We start from the raw sequence: 17,046 nt of genomic DNA, 5'->3' as shown, positions 1-17,046 counted from the left end.
TGTGGTCTCTTGCAAGAACAGAGTATGATCTTCTCTGAGCCTCAGTTTCCTCATCTGTAAAATGGGGATAATCATATAGGATACTGTTTCATTTTTGTTTACATATTTACATTTCATAGACTTAATGTGAGAGTCACATGAATTAGCATATGGGAAAGGCTGTGTGTAAACCTTAAAACACTTTGTAATGTTATTTTGTCTTTGTTTCTGGCTTGATTTCCTTTTATGGCCTTTTCTGTTACAGCCTTCTGACCTAAATTGCTGCCACTCTGAGTTATTAGACCTCACTTGAAAACACTGATCTTTATCTCTTTGGAATTCTGTACCTGGAAAAACAGGAGAAAAGTAGATGAGAGGTGTGCGGCATGTTGGATAGATTCAGGCATTGATAAGTGACCAGATCGTCATTTTCAAGCATTCTTCTCCTCATTGACTTTTTAGGACCTCTCTTACCATTTAGCCCAGTCTGTTTTTTAAGGTATTATTTTTGTCAGTATTTTTTTGGGTCTCCTTTAGCAAGTTGTTGACTCATTTTTCATATTTTCTTGCATCACTCTCATTTCTCTTCCCAGTGTTTCCTCTACTTCTCTTACTTGATTTTCAAGATCCTTTTTGAGCTCTCCCATGGCCTGAGACCAATTCATATTTTTCTTGGAGGCTTTGAATGCAGGAGCTTTGACTTTGTTGTCTTCTGAATGTTGTTTAGATCTTCCTTGTCACCATAGCAACTTTTTATAGTTAGAATTTTTTTCCCAGTTTGCTCCTTTTCCCAGCCTATTACTTGACTTTTGGGTCTTTGTTAAACTAGGGCTTTGCTTCCAGGGTGGAGTGCCCACTGTCCCAAGCTTCAGGAGGTTTGGACAGCTGTTTTCAGCGATACTTCTAGGGATCTGTAAGTTTTCTGTTCTTCCAAGGTGGTAGAATCTAAGGAGAAGTGTTTACTGATCTCTTGGCCTGCATTCTGGTCTGTGAGAGACCGCTAGCATTCTTTGCTACCCCCGAACTGTGAATAGGGTACCCCCTTCACTGTGGAGGCAAGCTCTGCTATGCTAGTGCTCCTCCTCACCTGGGGATTGCCACCTAGCAGTGCCACCCAGATCTGAGTATAGGCAAAGCAGCAGAGGCCTGCCTCAATCCTAGCAAAAAGACCCCTGTAATCTCCTTCTGATCAGTTGTTCAATCCCCTTACCATCTGTGGTCTGAGAGCTCAGGAAGCTGCTCCTGGTGCTGCTAAATCAGTGGTTCCCAAGACCTGCAGCTGTTGTGCTGGCATAGCCTGGGCTGCACTGTGCTCTGCTCTCACCCACTTGTGATAGAGCTTTCCTACCAACTTTCCAAGTTGTTTTGGGCTGGAAAGTTGTTTTGCTCCATCTTTTTGTGGGTTCTGCTGCTCTAGAATTTGTTTAGCGTCATTATTAAAGGTATTTGAAGGGGTTTGGGAGAGAGCTCAGGTGAGTCCCTGCCCCTGCTCCACTGTCTTGGTTCTGTTCCCCAAATCGTCATTTGTACAGTGACAAATATAGAAGGCCTCAGATAAAAGCTACTGATAAAAAGCTTGCATTGTATCTACTGCATAAACTGCCCCCTTTTTTTAAACAATCTCTCCCAATTAATTAGAGTAATTACTAAGCGTATTTTCTTGTTTAAGTGAAAAGTATACATGATTGTTGAGATGAATAAAAATGTTTACTGATACTTTCTTTATAAATACTATGACTCACAAAATGTCTTGAATTTTAAGTTTGAAATGAGTGTGCCATTAGTTCTGATTAGGTTTTAATTGCTTCTAGTATTTTGGTTTAATTCATTATTTTAGTTTCATGAGCTAAGACAGAAGAATCCAGCATCTCATACTGATTATTCTTTTCTGTATTTCATTTTTTATATGCTGAAAAAAATTTATTTTAGTCAATCATGTATATGTATTTCTGCTAGGTTGAGTGTAAGGTTGTAGTCACTGATTTGGGAGGGTTTGGACTATGCTGATAGGCATAAATACTAATACATAATATAAAAATAACAAAAATAAAAACTTGTTTATTTGTCCTGTCTCCTTTGGGAATTAGTGACATGTTGAGAATGTTGACCAGACTTAATTTAGACCACTACCACTTGTTCCCTGGAATAGGCCATCTTGGCTTAAGTTTCTGTTGTTTACCCCGAGCAGCTGTTTTATACCTTCTCTAACAATTTTGCTGTGTGGAGAGAACAGAAATCCTAGTCTCCTTCTCTTCCATACGCTGGTGACATATAGAGACCAGGAAGCCTATGGCAGAGTTTTAGGTGTGTTTCTCATGAGAATGCTATGTTCCTGGGATTTGTGTTGTGACAGTTTTTTCACAGTCTTAGGAATTCTGAATTGCTATAATGTTGCTGTTTATTTAAAGATATCTTTGTCCAAACCAAATGTTTGAATGGCTCAGAAATTTTCCTCCAAGAAATGCATTTTCTTTTTGAGTATTCCATGCTGAAATCATTCTTAATTTCAGTTCAACTAGTGTGTAAAAAAACACACAGTGAGTGATTATTAGTCCCTGAAGGAGGCAAGACAGATGGAGCCCAAAATGGAATTGGCTTTATGATTAATTGAATCCTTGAAGAGTTGAATAGAGTTAGAACTGCTTCTGTCCAATCAGTGGCTTGAGATAGCTGGTGCTACCCTGAACTTGTATGAAAGAAAGAGCCACAATAACACAGATTTATTCTTTATCAAAATGGATTGGATGTATGTAGCAGAAGGTTCCCATTTTTAAACCATCCATGCAGTATAATTGGAATGGAAACAAACAAGATTAGACCCAGATTACAGGTATTTGTGCTGGTTGCCTTCTAAATCAATCTGAATACTGAATTTGTTCTAGAGGAGGTCTTATCCTTAAAGTGAATCATCAAAATCCAGAGAGGCTCATCTGGGGCTAACCTGCCTTGGGGGCAAGGGGAAAGGAGGATGAAATGAGCCAGCTTCTTGGTGCTGGGCAGTAGGGTGAGATACAAAGACATTTTCCTGTCCTTTCCACATCTTAGAAGGGTAAGACAAGCCTTTTCCAGCCACTGTTTTAATTTAATTTCTCTCATCCTTTTTTTTTTTCCAGAAGAAATGCATAATGTATAGGCTGATAATGGCTGTCTCTTTTCTCCAGTAAATAGATGGATCTATTTTTTAACGTTTGGATCAAATGGTCACTTGGGGCAGCCACTGCTTGCAGTGACCCTACAGTCCAGGGAAGAGAGTCTGAGAGCTGGCAGGGGTGGAATGATGTTAATCACTAAGTCCATTAAAATGGCAGTGCCCCTTAAAGGCCACTTGGCACCTTGCCAGTACATTTCTCTTAGTGCAGAATGTCATTGCCATGTATTGAAGTGCTTGGGAAGCTCCTTCTTGATGGTGCCACCTCCTTGGGCCATGATCAAGGAGGCAGATGAGTCAGACCACCTTAGTGATCATAGAAGACATGAGTCCATCAGGCCTGTCTCGAGTTCACTGTTGTACTGCCTTTGTTCTACTGTACTTCTTCCTCCACATCTTTGAAAGGAACACCCTGGAGAACTTTCTTTGTCTTCTCTATTGTGGGAATATGTTCTGGGTATATCAAGAGCATCTAAGCAAGTTTCCAGATGACCCTACACCCTTATACTTGTGTTTTTGTTTCACATTATCCTCTTTAAACCTGATGACCTCTCTGTGAGGTAGCCAGGATAATTAGACTTATTCCTGTTATAATGTGTCCCAGACAGGGTATCCTGCATAACGTCACAGATCTAGTATGTGACTCCTCTAGCAGTGTATACTAGATTCAATCTGGGCACCCTCAACAGCTTCTTCACAAATTGGGTATCTCATTCACATTAAAATACTTTTCTTGATATTTTATTCTTTTGGTGGGCTATGTTTTTTGGTTAACTTCCTCATCAACCAGGTTAAAGTGGGATGTTCTGAAGGAATCCCACTCATCCCCCAGGTGGAAAAGAGTACAGCAAAACATCCTGATTTAGAAAGCTGGGCCCTACCAAGTCCCTTCACCCAGAGGACATTTTTCTACATGGTCTTTTCTCCTAAGTCCTTTGTTTTCATCCTGCCTCCCTCATTCCTTTGAGAGTGAAAGCTGCCTGAGGTTGCCATTGTGTCTGGCACAAAGGTAGCTGGTTCACTTGTTTTGGCCCCTTTTGAGATGCATTGAAGAATGGAGACAGAGAGTGTCATAATTACCCCTGCTTCTTATCCAGCCTCCTCCACAATTCCCTTAGCCTCATAGGGGCTGCTTGCCTGCCCAGCCCTCTAATGGGAAGACTTGGACAGGGGATAGTTGTTTGTGCTCTGCAGTTTTCTCTGCATTTTGTGAGCAAGGATTTATTAAGTGACAGTTGTATGCAAGGCGTTATTTTAGTCTCTAGGAATTTAGAGACAAAGAAAATAGATCCCACCCTCAAAGAGCTTACCTTTTAACTTGTGTTTTGTTTTTTAAATTAATTTTTTTTCAGTAAATAAAATTTTTTCCTCTCCCTGGTTGGAAAAAAAAGTAATGATAAAACTCTTGAAACAGATATACATAGTCAAGCAAAACAAATGCTCTTATTGACCATGTTAAAAAAAGTTTTGTTCTCTACCCTGTGTGTATCCCTTGTTTGAAAGAGACAAATGTTGTCCCCAGGGGAGCCTGTTCTGATTCTTGTACTTGGTTGGTCCATACTTTACTCCCTTATCACCAAGATGATAAAAGTCCTTGATGTGTGATGACTTTGATAGTTTTTTTGCTAGGGACAGAAGACCTTTGGAGGCCAATTTGGGAGAGGAGAGAATCTTACAATGCACTTGTTTGTTTATCTGTTCTGGCTTGGGCTCCCATTCTCTGTTTGGTTGTCTGCCTTCATTGCTAAGTGGAGGAATACCCTTCCTTCATCTGACAGGGGATGAAACAAACTAGACTCAGTGGTTAGGACAGAGAGGGAAGCTTTGACAATACATAACTTAATCTTCAATTTTGAAGGCATTAGGAGGTAGCCTCCTCCCCCAAAATCTCCTCAGTCATTACTCTTTCTCTGACTCAATCTAGACTAGTCAGGAAGCTTCTTCTCTAGTGGAGCTGTCATGATAATAATGTGCTGCCTATTACTCTGCCCATCCTATCTATTTTTCCAATGTCCAGAGCTGTGGGCTGAGTTCTTCAGGGGGAGAAAGCAGCTGATCTGCCTGAGGGTGTAAGAAAGGGGGAGCCATGGAGAATAAAGAAAAAAGAGGCCAGTAATTGTCCTTGTTTTCCATGAGACTGGACTCTTGCTTGGCTTGTGTCTGACTCAGTCTCTATTTGCATCATGATTAACATACAAAGTCTTCCTTGGGCTCCTCTGCCACTTCTACTATCCATCCACAACCAGGACTCTTATTTTGACTGAAAAATATGTGCAGATAGGCTCCACATCACAGAGGTCTGCTGGGCCTGTCAGGAAGAAGAGGGGAGCTTGTGGGAGCACAGCCAAGTACCACTTAGAGCAGAAGTCTGGTTGGTTACACATCTCCCTTAGGTCTTTTGTGAGGGAAGGGGACCCTGTAATTCAGTACCTGGGCCTCTGAGGCAACACAGCTGATAATAATTCTTGATGATGAATGGGGGAGTTGTTAACAAAGCATGCTACCCTTCTCTCCCCAAAGGCCTTGTAAATACCACAGTCATGGCTAAATGCTTCCTTACCAGAGTGACAAATGTCAGAGAGGTCCCTGGACAAACTGGTGGGAGGCCTATGGCTCCCCAGGCCTAGACTGGGGTTTCTGCCCTTTTTATCTTTAGCTTTTTCAGTCTTGCCATTGGAGGCAGTTCTGTATCCTAAAGCATTAAGACAGCCAATCTGGGCAAATCACAGAAATATTTTTGTACAGTGTACAAGCAGAGGCTGAAACCAGGAGCAGTGAGTTCTTGTCCTAGCTGCAGTATCAATTTGTTGTGATAGAGTCCAAATCACTTGACCTTCTTATGCTGCTGCATGGTGGATAGAGAACATAGCATAGAATGTATTATTTTTGTAACTTTTTGGATTATGGGGAGGATTAATGTAATTATCCTCATAAAACACTTTGTCTTGGGAGAAACATATCTGTACCAGTTGTTATTAATAGTGCCATCTGAAAAAATTGATAGGGCATCATTCTCAGGAGCTCAGAATGCTTTCTTCACCCTAGCTTGCTTTTTATTTTGTTCTTGTTATCTCCTGATGAGGAGTAGACGGTATTATCACTTCAGAGATGTGGAAGCCAAAGCGCAGAGAGATTGACTGACTTGTCTAAAGTTAAAAAGTGAGTAAAAGGCAAAAAGCTAGGAGCAGAATCTCCCTCCTTCTGGGGTTTGGTGATCGCTTTACACATTGTTTTTCATGCCCACTGGCAGGTAATATTGTCATTAGGCCAGGTGAATAAGAATGGCTCTTTTAAAAAAAAAAATTAATTTTGAACTTAAATACAAACAGACAAAAAAGGGAAGCATTTATATATCTATATACATCTATATCTGTATATCTATATATCTGTATACACGGCATCATCTACAAAAGAGGATTCACTATAAAACCATGAATTTGCTGTTTACTTTTTTCAAAAACCATGTGGTAAGTACTGCTCTTCATTTTCAAAGCTACTTTGCTCTCTGTGCTTCCTTCTAAATTTTCTTGTATTCTCTGCAGTTCTACTCCCACCCACCCTAGAGATGGCTATGATGAAAACACGTGTGTGCGTGTTTGCGTGTGCATGTGCGTGTGTGTGTGTGTGTGTGTGTGTGTGTGTGAAACCATACCATACATGCTTCTCTTTATCACTTCTTTCTCTGGAGGCAGATAGCATCTTCCTTCATGGGTCCTTTGTAGTCAGTTTGGGTATGAAATGACTTAGTTGCTCAAAAGTGCTCTTAAAACAAAATTGCTGTTACTGTATACAGTATTCTCTCGGTTCTCCTCATTTTGTTCCCATTATTTCATACAGGTCTCTCCATGTTTTTCTAAAATCAATAAACTCATCATTTCTTACAGTACAACAGTATACCATCATGATCATATATGAGAAATGCTTTTCACAGGGACAGAATTAGTGTTTTAGTGCTAGTGTTTAACTTTAATGAGTTAGAAGGAGACATCAACGAACGTCAAGGGTTACCCATATGGGAAAAAGAATTCCCTTGTAGGCTCTTCAGTAAGTGATCATCTAACATGCCTGAAGACCTCCAGTTAGAGGTCTTTAACTCACAATGTCCTGAGACTACCTGCCTATTACACTTTTGGAAAGCACAAACTAATTCTCCCTTCTTGTAGCTTCCATGCTTTATAGCTGGTTTTTTCCTCTGTGAAAAAAATAGAAAAGATCTAATCCTTCATACCTGTAGTAGCATTTAAAGTATTTCAAGCCAGCTGTCATGTGCCCCCCCCCCCCCCGAGTTTTTTCTTTTGTACTCTAAACATTCCCAGTTCCTTCAGAAAAAAAACCTGATATAAGACTCCATGCTCTTTCACCATCCTGGTTTCCTTTGGAAGCTTTCTAACTCCTAACCTAGCAGTGCCTTTCCTTGACTGTAACCCCCTGAATTAAACCTGGAATTCTAGATGTTCCAGTATTCTGACTATAGTAGAGGTAGTGCTCTTATCACCTCCATATTCCCACATGCTTGGCTTTTCTTAGAGCAGCCCAAGATCACATTACATTCCTTAGCTTCCGTATCATACTGTGTTCATTGATTTTGCAGCCCTCAATCCCCTTAATCTTTTTCAGACTGCTTCCTAACTATAATCCCTATTTTATTCTTGTGTAATTGTTCTTTTCATACACATAAGACTGCACATTTATCCCTATTAAATTTTATCTTATTCAATTCAACCTAGTGTTCTGGTCTGTCAAGATTGTTTCAGAACCTCTGTATTAGCTGTCAGTCCCAAATTTGTATCATTTGCCGATTTGATAATCATTCAATTCATGCCTTCATCTAAGACATTGGTAAATAGGGCCACAGATCCCTGAGATGCTTCACTGGAGACATCTTCTAAGTTGGTATGGCATCATTAATGACTACTATTTGAATCTGGCCATTCATCCAGTTCTGAATTTATGTTGTTGTATTGTTGTCTAATGTGTGTGTCTGCCTGTATATATGTTTATATATACACATACAAATATGTGTATATATACATACACAGACACACATGACACTATGCCAGATTCAGGGGATACAAGTTTAAGAATAAAATAGTCCTTAACTGAAGTGATGCAAGATCTCTGCCTGTGACTGAAGAGTTTTCAAGCTGTTCGAGGATCCAGTACTAAAATCATGATCAATTAAATAGCAATATAAGTAAGACAATAATAAAGGGAAAACTTGAAATTGCGATTTAGTGTTAGAAAGCATGAAGCTGCCCAGATGTTTTCACCATGTGGAAAGGAAAGTAAACAATCCTTTGTCCCATCACTGTCAGCTACAGAGAAGGTGGAAGAGGACGGAGCAAACCAAACCAAGAAGAGGCAACAAGCCGTCAGTCAGCTTTCCAAGATGAGTGCTTAGCTCTTCATGTGATTATCATAAAAATTCCCAGCAGATTGTTTAAAAAAAATTTCCCACTTCTCACAGAAAGAAATCCTAAGGCAAGAGCCTAGATGTTTCATATTGTAACTTAATGAGACAATGTCTGAAAAAACAGTTCAGAGAGTGTGTGTGTGTGTGTGTGTGTGTGTGTGTGTGTGTGTGTGTGTGTGAGAGAGAGAGAGACAGAGAGACAGAGAGACAGAGACAGAGAGTTGGTAGGACACATTACAAAGGGGATATTTGGTGGTGTGGCTGACAGTAACTTTCTAGAAGATTGGGGGATTGGGGGTAGGCGGGGGGAGTCATTGGGAAGAGATGGTCTTTAATTTAGGCTGCCATATGAGCTGAGGCACAGTGGCTTTACCTTACCCTACAGAATCAAGACAATCTGCTTAATCAAAGTAAGAGTTAATTAGGGCCCTCTTATTGACCCCATGTCTGAAAAATGCTTACCTTACCCAAGGGAGGTCTGGGGAAAGAAAACAGCTCGGTTGTGAGAGATTTAGACAATAAATACTATTTTCCAAGAAAGGGACAACCAGACTTTTGGAAATGTCAATTAACTGGAGTGAGGGACAATGAGGAGTTGAGGATGTTGCCAAGATTACAAACCTGAGACACTAGAAAGATGGTACTGCCTTTGATAGTAATAGCAAGTTTGGAAGACAGGAAGATTTCATGGAAAAGCTGATGAGTTGAGTTTGAGATGTCTCTGGGACATCTAGTTTGAAATGTCCAGTAGGAAGTTACTGATCTGGGGTTGGAAAGACTGAGGTAGGAAATATAGATCTGAAAGTCATCAGCATAGGGATGACAGTCTAACCAGTGGGAACTGGTGGGAGTGGGGGTGGGGAAGGAGAGACTGAAAGGAGAAGAGAAGGAGATTCTTTGGAGAATATACCTGGGATGAGATTGGATGATGAGCCAGCAAAATAGACTGAAAATGAGCAGTCAGATGTGTAGGAAGCAAATCAGGATGGTAGTGTCACAAAAACTCAAGAGAAAATATTATCCAGAAGAGGGTAGTCAATAGTTAATAGTCAGATGTAGCACACAAGTTGAGAAGAATTAGGACTAAGAAAAGACCACTATATCTAGCAACTAAGGTTATTGGGAAAGAGTTGAGTGATAAGATCAAAAGTCAGATTGCAAAGCGTTGGTTTAGGAGAGATTGAGAAGAGAGAAAATGGAGGGAGTAAGTATAGACAACTTTTTCAAAGATTTTGGTTGAGAATAGGAAGAGAGATAGATATACAATGATAGTTTGAGCAGGTGGAATAGTCTAGATAAGGTTTTTCAAGGATAGGGAAGACCTAAATGTGTTTGAAAGCAGTTGGAGAAAGGTTGAAAATTTGAAAGGGGTTGTTGATGAAGGAGCCTATTGTCTGATAGAGTTCAGAGGATATGGGGTTAAGTGTACTTGTTGAGGGGGTTAATTACTAGGGGAATGAAGGGAGAGGAAGAGATATTAAGGAGTAAAGAAAAGGTTTGGAACAACTCAGGATTGAGATAGGGAATCAAATAGAAGGGTAAAAGAATTGCCTTGCTCTATTGAGAGCCCATTTGAGGTTGGATAACATAAATTTGTAGTGTACCATTGCATTGTAGCTCCATTGTGAGTTTTCCTCCAGCTTTTTTCAGCAGCTCATGATCAGGAGTAGAGGAGACAGATGGTAGCCACTATAATTCAGGGCTGAAGTTAGCAAGAGAAGAAGAGTAATAGGATAAGACCAGAAAGGGACAGTGTGAAGTTGAAATGACTATCTGTTGTGTTGAACTTGGAGAGAAGGGAGGATGATGAGTGGCATAAAAAAGGATTGAGGGTTAAAGGGCATGGAAGTTAAGGGTCAGTTAGGAGAATGCCAGTTTCTAATTAGGAAAGTGGAACATTTATGGGTAATGACAAGGTCTGTCTGTCTCTGTCTGTCTGTCTGTCTGTCTCCCTCTCTCCTCCCTCCCTCTCTCCCTCTCTTTCCCTCTCTCCCTCTCCCTCTCCCTCCCTCCCTCTCTCTTTTTCCCTCTCTCCTCTCTCTCTCTCTCTCTCTCTCTCTCTCTCTCTCTCTCTCTCTATCTCTCTCTCTCTCCCCCCTTCCTCTCTCCTCTCTTTCTCTTTCTCTCTCTCTCTCACTCTCACTGAGGTGATGTGAAAAAGTTGGTTGTGGAACTTAAGAAAAGTGAAAAAAAGGGAAATTGGCGAGTTTGCAAAAGCATCTGCATTGACATTCAAGTCCTCTAGTATCAGGGCAGGAATTAAGGAGGAGAGGAAGGTTCTAAGAGGAAAGAATCATGAATGACCTTGGAGACTCAAAATATTCCAGCGACTCCAATTCTGAATGGTTTGAAAATTTAATTGTATTGACTTATATTCCACAAGAGTAGCATGACATAACTTTATCATATACTTTGCCAGAATCTCAGTAAAATATGTTTGTTGCATTCTCCTGAACTACCAGTTTAGTAACCCTATCAAAAAATGGAAATAAGGCTAGTCTGGAACCATCTAATTGTGATGAAGGAATTTATCAGCCATTTCTTTACGCTGTTCTAGAATTTTGCCAAAATCAGTCCCATGGCATGCTGGTTTGCCGGATGTATTCTTTTTCCCTTAAAAACAAACAAATCTGACATTTGTTCTCTAATTCTGTAGCACCTCTTTTCTGTGAGTGTTCAGGTATCACTTAGCCCAATAATCTTATTGAGAATTGTGTTAGTACCTAGTGATTTAATTCATCTGGACTTGTACCCTCAAATTCATCAAGGGAAGTTAGGTGCTCTTGCCTGTCTTATATTAATATTGGCTATCAGTGCCCTGATAGCCATTTTTGTCCTACCTTTTCCAGTTCAAAGGCCATTCTTAGTAGAGAAAAAAACTTTTGTTTTTCTTCCAAGGAGGAAAGTCTTAAAATAGGATTGAAAATTACCCTCCTTCCTCCAGTTCAGTAATTATTGAGTGCCTTCTATGTATCAGACACTGTGTTAAGCTCTGATAATGCAAAGAAGAAAAAGATAGTCCCTGCTCTCAAGGAGTTTGCAATCTAATGGGGGAAGTCAGCACACAAAAAGAAACTAGAAAAAGGTGGAGGGAAGAGGGGGCATCTCATTCTCTGAGGCTGCAAATGAAGAGTGAAGTGAACTGAGACTTCTGCCCTCTAGAAAGGGGAGTTTGGGACAGTTTGGTGCTCTGCTTTCTAGTCTTCCCCTCAGAAGGGAGAAGAGGATGGTGGAGGTGGCAAGCTAAGTTATGGGCATGGTGTTGAGATTATAAGTGATCAGTTTATCCTGGAAGGGCCTCTGGTTGTTGATAGCTTGGTGCTGCAGTGGTGGGTGTGCTTGGCGTGGAGTCAGGAAGATTCATCTTCCTGAGTTTAAATCTGGCTTCAGACACTTAGTAACTGTGTGACCTTGAGCAAGTCACTCAGTCCTGTTTGCCTCATTTTTCTCATCTGTAAAATGAGCTGGAGAAGAAAATGACAAACCAGACTTTAGCACGAAAACTCCAAATTGGGTCTTGAAGAACTAGATGAGACTGAAATGACTGAACAACAACAACAAACTCCAAACAGATATGCTTGGTTTTGGCTGAGATTGGAAGTTGTCAGCTTATCATGGGAAGGATATCTTCTTAATGGAATTGACACAAAGCTGAGCTCCTTGGATAATCTGGTGCTAAACTTCTCCCAGGAATTCAGGTTCCTTATTAAGAAATAAGCCATTTCTTTGTTATTTCTAAAGGCAATTGTCTCTTGTCTAACTCAGATGTGAAACTCTGTGGGTGAGAGGAGATTAAAATGTAACTGGGGAATGTTTAACAAAATAAATAAAAATATAGTACAAGATAGATGATGTTAATTTGTGGTTTTCTAAGTCAGATGGTGTGCTGGGATCTGTTTTTATTTGAGTTTGTAGCTTTTGCTCTGTGACTTGGGTTGGGGTTCATGTTTGTGCAGGATTAAAATAGGATGATTCTGCTTTTGATAGACTGAATTCTGCTTCTGCTTGATGGAGTTCCTCTTGTCTCAGCTTTAATTCTGCTTGATGTCTACTTCTTTTCAGAGTGTAGGAGCTTCTTTCTACAAAGATCTCACTCAGTTTCAGCCTAAAATAAGGAAACCTTCTCCAAAAGTTGCCACTTAGTGCCAGAAACAGATGCATCCATAATGGATCTGCCCAAGAAGAAATCAGTATTGTTACAGGCATAGAGTTTTAGATTTAGGAATAGATGCTATAGAGAATGCCATGCAAAATCCCCACATTTTATAGATGAGAAAACTGATTTCTTGAGTAATGAAGTAACTTACATGCATGAGTGCAGCACAGTGTGGTTTATCCTGGCCCTGAGGAGTAGCTGTACTCATCATTGTGCTTGGGAGAAAAGCCAGCATATGCAACCCAGGCTCTTTAGGGAATGGGTCCAGTGTGGTATTTTTAGCATGTGACCCTTTCCCGTTTGTTCAGCCACTCTAAAAATATATACCACCCTCGCTTCCTAATTGGCACCATTTGTCATCCACTGTCCTTGCGTTTTCACACATGGAGCTGTTGTTCATGAATATTTATTTACCCTCCAGGAGGCATCTCTGTGTATCTCTGTCTCCTGGAAGCTAACTTGCCTAGAGCCTGGGACAGGTAAGGGTCCTTGTCCCAGAAGGCTTTGCTCTGATGCTGCAGCCAAACAATTCCTCAATCTGGTATCTGCCTCCCATAATCCCTAGCCTGTCCAGTTGTTTTTCTTCCTGCTTGAGTGGTTTAGCTATCTCTCTATATAATCTTATTGTCTGAGAACTCGACCTGAGCTGCGCATATTCCTGTACCATACCTGGACATCTTTCCTTATAATCACTTCTTTTCTGGGGACCAAGCCTGGCATCAGATTGGAGATCCTGTTTTGGGGCACTCATTTCTTAAGATCTGTTATATGTTCTCTGCAGTGGCTGGGTGGAAGCTAGCAGGCCTTGGGATTCTTCTCCTTCCCATCAAAGTCTTTGCTTGTCAGTGGCATTGACAAGAAAGCACTGGCAGCTTTGAAAAGCACAGGAGCCTGGAGCCTGCCTCGAGGATGTTCCACTGAGCTGTGTGCTCCAGACAGCAGGTTTTCTCTCGGTGGCTGAGCCCCTTGACCTGCCTGGGGATCAGGTGATGACTGAAGGGAGAGAGTGACAGGCTGGGCATTTGTAGTGAGATTATTATTAATATAGATTTACACTTTGCGAGAATGTTTCTTCAGGCATTTCAAACACTTTGGCCTCCCTCTTAAGGGAAGATAGTGTTATTATCACTCTATAAAGGATCCCAAAGATTATTCTGCCTCTATTCCTGCTTCTAAGTATGAAGGCCTCTTCTGTAGCCCAGACAAATGGCTGTTTCTCCTCCCATTAAACATTGTAATTGAAAGAATCTCCATAGTTTTTTATTTCAGCATCTGCCACATACTGCACGATTGTCTCACGACTATTTTAGACAGGATTATTTCCTAGTGTCTAGTTCAAATCCATGCAGCTTTAATAGCTCACTGCCTTTTGTCCGCCCTGAGGAGCAGTGAGGAATGGCTATTAAAACTTTTCAGAATTGTGGAAGATCATTGTTTTTCATCTGAGGAAATGAAGATGGAGAGATTGGATTGCCTCTTTCCCCACAGGGGAGAATTGCCTGATTGAAACTGAGTAAGGGTGTGGTAGATTGTGGGTGGACTCAGTCCAGGACTCTGGTACCCAGGATGCATCCCCCAGGGCCTTTATTGCCTTGTCCTCTACCCGACATCCTGGCCTTTGTGATTTTCATTGTTCATTCCTGTCTACCCCCAGCCTCCCCACCCCTACTACTTCTTGCCATAGTAAGGCCTTTGCTGGCTTCTCAGTTATAGTTGTTAATGGAGTTAATCTTCTTGTCCTTTAATGTGGGTTTTTAAATGTTTTATGGCTTTGTACTTTCTCACATTTCAAGCATATTCCTGACCCAGATATTCCTGACCACAAAGACCATTTCCCCTTCTCTCCTCCCTTTCCATCATCTTCTCTTCTGTAGCACACAGCTTCCTTGCCAGACTCAGAGAAACACAGTTTGTGGCTTTTTTTCCTAATAAAAGTCTTGCTGGCCCAGCACAGTGACCTGTGACATAAACAGAAGCAGGGTGGTGGGTGTGAATACCTTCTCTGGTAGACAGATTCTGCATAGATAGCGGAGTTCTAATGAGTCCTTTCATGTCATTTATTTTCTTTTTAGTTACCAAATATATTCTCATATCAGTGAAAGAATTATGTGGCAAAATGGTTTAAGGAAAAATCCTGGGATCCTAAGCAGATCAGTGGCCTTGCCCTGAGACCAAACTCCTCCTATAAAGAACTTTATGAATCCTTAAGTAAATCTGTCATCTCTTATCATTGATAAGGTCTCTTTCTAGCCATGCATATCACCTTAAAACTATTCACTAAAGTCATAACTTGAGTGATTTTTGTCTCTGTTGCTCCCTAACTACTCTCGAGAAGGTTTTTCCTGTGTACTGGAGATGTCTTCCTATATCTTTTTGTTTTTCTCTTAAAAATTATTTTATTGTTTTGACATTAGTCACTTCCTAACAAACAGCGCTTCCCTAACACTTCTTGTTAAAAAAACAAACATAATCAGTAAAGCAAAACTGCTTAATATAGTGATTGTGATTGACAGTGGAAGTGCTTGATACTTTCCACTTAAAAAAAATTCTGTTAAATAGAAAGGAAAGCTTTGTACTTTAATAATTCAACACACACACACACACATACACACAAACACACACACTCACACAGTCTCTCTCTCTCTCTCTGCGTCTCTCTCTGTGTCTCTCTCTCTCTGTCTCTGTCTCTCTCTCTCTCTTCCCGTTCTAAATTTAGTTGTTTTCATTTCCATGATCCTAGTCATGTTTGAGATTGTTTGGATTTTGCTTTCTTCACTCTGCTGAAATTCATATAGGTCGTCCAGTATTTCTTTATAGCATTCATATTTGTTGTCCTTAATGCACAGTAATATTCTATTCTATTCATATACCACAGTGTATTCAAACATTCCCTAATTGTTGGTATCTTTTTTCCCCTATAGCATCTTTAACATTTACTTTTTCTTTGTTTGCCACTTTGATGCTCTGTTTGTTGTTGGAAAATATGTTGCCTCCTACTTATACTGAGCTTATCTTTTCATTGCTCTTTGGGTCATTGTAAATACTATGCTACAAAGACTGGTGTTCCATGTTTGTCAATGATACATTTTTATCAAATGAACATTGATGTGAAAGTAGTGAATTTTGGTGGAAATACGTAGCTTCAGATCATTGGAAGTAATAGTATGTCATTTCCCAAATTTGGGCCAAGCCTGATCTATTCCTTCCATTCGGTTCAGGGAACCATTTATTGTCCTTTTAACTCACTGAGCTGTCTTTCCAACTATGTGCTGTAATTTGGGCTTGAACGTTTTTTTTCTTCTACTTTGATTATCCCATGTGGATAACTAGGTTGTTTTGAGTGAATGTGAATGTTCACTTTTGAATCTCAGAACCAATCTCTGGATTCTTTCAGTTGGCAGTTATTTTTTTTGTTCAAAAATTCTGGGGATGTTTTCTTGTATTCTTTTTTTTTCTTTTTGCATGATTGTACTCAGGATTTTTGGTTTATGTCTTTCAGGATGACCCAAGATCCTTAAGTTGTCTTTGAGATCAATATGCATTGCTTATATGGAAGCCTCATTTTCTTTTACTCTTACTCCTTTTTGCTTTTCCTTTTGCAGATTGTTCTTTACTTCTGTGTATTTGTATTTGCAGCCAATTATTCTCATTTTTGTTTTTTTTGGTGAGACTTGCCACTATGGAGTCAAATTTTTCTATTCTACCAATTATTTCTACTGTGTAGGTCATAAATGCTGCTTTTACAATTCTTATTTCTCCTTTGTCACTTGGCAACATCCTACTGTGGTTCCCTGCTTTCTTGGGACTCTACTGGGTTCTATGCCTTACCAGATGTTCCTTCATTTTCCTTTGTCTTGCCGTGGTTACTCATAGTTCTCTGGACTTGCTTAGTTGATCTGGAATTCATATTCCCATTTATTATTAATCCCTTCTCTGTTGATTTATCTATTCATGCTCAAGGTCTTGAATTGGGTTTTCTTCTTTCTGAGATCATTGGTAATATCAGTCCCTTTTTTTTCTTTATGTTTCCCCTATCATTCACTTTCTGACTCTTTCCCCTTTGATGGTGGTTATCTTAGAATCACCTCAGCTTCTTCCAAGCTGGGCAGTTCACATTTCACTGATTCCAGCTACATGCTAGACTCTTTTCCTTGAGTTTAGTGAAATGCCCTACAACCAAACAACAATGTCCCAGTTCCTCCAGTTCTCTAGTGAGTTCTTTTGTAGCTATGGGTCTGCGATTTCTGCCCTTTGATTTTCTAAAGCACTGGGAGGAAGGAACAGAGAGGAAAGGGCAGGGTAGAATTAGGGAGTGGGGAGGCAGTGGAAAGTGATAGAGTTTGGAGTTAA

At 40.3% G+C, this 17,046-nt stretch overlaps 1 protein-coding gene across 5 annotated transcripts in view; it reads left to right on the top strand.

Moving 5' to 3' along the window:
* The window catches only part of SIL1 (SIL1 nucleotide exchange factor), a 260,982-nt gene that overhangs the window by 218,671 nt on the left and 25,265 nt on the right, over positions 1-17,046 (top strand). The gene's annotated exons all lie outside the window — the stretch shown is intronic.

This window comes from Notamacropus eugenii, chromosome 1, assembly GCF_028372415.1.
Source record: "Notamacropus eugenii isolate mMacEug1 chromosome 1, mMacEug1.pri_v2, whole genome shotgun sequence".
Classification (NCBI taxonomy): domain Eukaryota; kingdom Metazoa; phylum Chordata; class Mammalia; order Diprotodontia; family Macropodidae; genus Notamacropus; species Notamacropus eugenii.
Note: the sequence above shows the minus strand (reverse complement) of the source record. Positions and strands in the feature narration are given on the sequence as shown.